The following is a 2,618-nucleotide window of genomic DNA, read 5'->3' as shown; positions in this document are numbered from 1 at the left end:
AAATAGAATTCATCACCAATAAACATTTAATGAGCATTCCTTAGGTGCTAGGCCCTATTTTTAAAATATTTAATAGTGACGGTGGCTGGCATGCCATGAACCCCACAGGAAGATCCTTGCAAGGGGCCTTCCACTTAGTCCAGGGCTGCTAGCCATCGTGGCAGCCGCCATGGACCGCAAAGGTCAGAGGAAAGCAGGGAGCCGGCCCAGCACACTTAGAAACAGCCAAGCAGACCCAAGACAACACGTCTTCCCTGACCTAACTGATCACTAACTGGGCATGCCTCACTTTCAAGGCAGCGGGGACAGCCACTGCACTGCCGATCTTGGCTCAGCGTTTGGCTCCGAGGTAGCAATGCCGCCTGGCTTCCCGGAAAACCTGAGCAAGCTGAAAAGTCTGCTGACCCAGGCTCATGCCAAGGACTCAACATGGCCCCGCATAAGGCCACGCCCCAATCGCTGTCGCACAACCTGCTGCCCAATCTGCCGCCGGTCACCTACATGCATGTCTAGGAGACAGATGGCTTCAGCCTTGGAGTATTCCTGCTGGAGAGCTGCACGTCCATCCCGCTGCACGACCACCCTGGCATGCAGGATAAGCTCAAGGTCCTCTATGGCACGTGCACATCAGCTGTACTGACAAGTTGGAGGCGGAGAGCGGGCAGCAACCACGGTCCCTGCTGCCAGAGCAGTAGTTCAAGCCCCCACTTCAGGCCCTAGATTGGGAGGCGGTTGGCCAGGAGTGCTGGCACTTTATGGCTGAGTACACTGAAGTCAGCGGCCTCTGCATCCTCACGCCTCACAGGGCCAAGCTGCAACAGATCTACGTGGTGGATGGACCCGCTGCCTTCCTGGACATCCTGGCCCCACCTTACAACCTGGAGGGATGGCTGTGACTGCCACTATTACCAGACCCAAGGAGGCTTCTGGCTCTGAGAATGACCTGCCCTGAGAGGTGTGGCTCCTGTAAACCCCTCAGGCTGAAGACTTCTTGTGCTAGGGAGAGCCCTATTCAGGTCTCCAGGTCTTCTCTTGAAGCAAATGGCGCCTTGGAACATTGGGCAGAAGACATGCCATACCCTTATCAGCCTGGCTGGCTGTGGCCCTGCACAAAAGCTCTCTCTCTCCCCCCTATGCTTAGTATTGGATTTACTGAAGTGAGCAGCAGCTGATTCCTCTGCAGGTTGTGAAGCAGGGGCGACTGGACTACAGACACCTGGTATGGTTTTGGGGGCAGGGTAGGAGGGAGGCTAGATATCCTGGTACTTTCATTGCCACTGGGGATTTGATTTGTGGGAGTGGGCAAGGGACTTTGAAAGGCCTTCACCCTATAGCCATAATGAAAATATTCTTCCTTGGTAACCCATTCTGTACAGAAAATACTAAATGATTATCTTAATCAAAACCCTTTGGTAAATAGGATTTGTCTTTCACTGCTGCCATTATAACCTTTTGATCCTCATAGTTTTAACTTATTGACTGAGCATGATCCAGTGTTTTGAAGTGTTTGTAGTTCAATTCATTGTTACAGAGGAAATTCTAAGAGTTGAGCTACTTTGAAAGTGAGCTGTCTTGTCTAATTAATTCCCTGTAAAAGTCAATCATCTTTTCAGAATTTGGGTATCACTGTAAAAACAACTATGCATGTCAAGGACAAGATTTATTCTCTTTCTTAAGCTTGCCCGGTAGCCACATCTGGTTTACATTGGCAGGCATCTACTAAGTAATCACCTGTATATCTCAGTAACAGCTGGTCACTTAGGGCTCATCTTCCCCAAAGAATCTCCAGATCTGTGAGTTGAGCAGGTCTCTTATTGCAGATTTACCTTAAATGCAAAGACCATGTTATCCTCAAGTAACTTTTTTTCTTGTCTCAATGTACTTTAAGAGTTAATAATGTAATCCTGTGTTTTCTAACCAGAAGATTCAGAGAACCTAAATTGGTTATTCTTCCAAACAACTGAATGTAAAACACCTCTAGCCAACTGTTGAATTCCATGCCCCTTTTATTTCCAGTATCTTTCTGTAAAAGTAGGCAAATATTGTTTGGATATCTGTTTCACATTCTCCCAGGAACTCTACTGTTCTAGAGGGCTGTGGTTCTAGCTGGGTTGCTAGAAGTGTTGCCTTAGCCTTTATCCTCAAATAATAGTGTGCTGTAAATTTCTTTCATTTGATGTGGATTTCTGTAGGAAGGAGTAGAATGAAGAGGTGGAAGGAATGGTTGATCTAGCCTAAAGAAAAAAATAAATAGCTGTATTACTAGCTATTTAGGGCACCGAAACTTAGAATGAAGTATTTCCTGCTCTCAACTCTTAATATAAACAGTTGTGCTATTTCTAGATGTTTTTGTCCTTTTTGTAGGCAGAGAAACTTTACCTTATGTACAAATGTATTAACACCATTTAATTAAGCCATAGAGCACTATTTACCTCCTTTTACTATTTATAGGATTCTTTTATTTCACATAACTTTTCATAAAAATGAACTGCAGAACTAAACACATTAAAATTTGCCCAGCTGTCATTTAAGCCCTCTTGATTGACTTGGTCATGTGGCAGTAGAGTTCTAATATTCATAATAAAGTGATTTACTACTATTGTTGAAAAGTGTTGCCT

General features: G+C 45.4%; 1 pseudogene; it reads left to right on the top strand.

Annotated features, from left to right (window-relative positions):
* The first annotated feature begins 281 nt into the window (after nucleotides 1–281).
* On the top strand, nucleotides 282–1,036 carry LOC143386409 (2-aminoethanethiol dioxygenase-like; annotated as a pseudogene).
* The last annotated feature ends 1,582 nt before the right edge of the window (nucleotides 1,037–2,618 follow it).

This window comes from Callospermophilus lateralis, unplaced genomic scaffold (genome assembly GCF_048772815.1).
Source record: "Callospermophilus lateralis isolate mCalLat2 unplaced genomic scaffold, mCalLat2.hap1 Scaffold_300, whole genome shotgun sequence".
Taxonomy (NCBI): domain Eukaryota; kingdom Metazoa; phylum Chordata; class Mammalia; order Rodentia; family Sciuridae; genus Callospermophilus; species Callospermophilus lateralis.
Note: the sequence above shows the minus strand (reverse complement) of the source record. Positions and strands in the feature narration are given on the sequence as shown.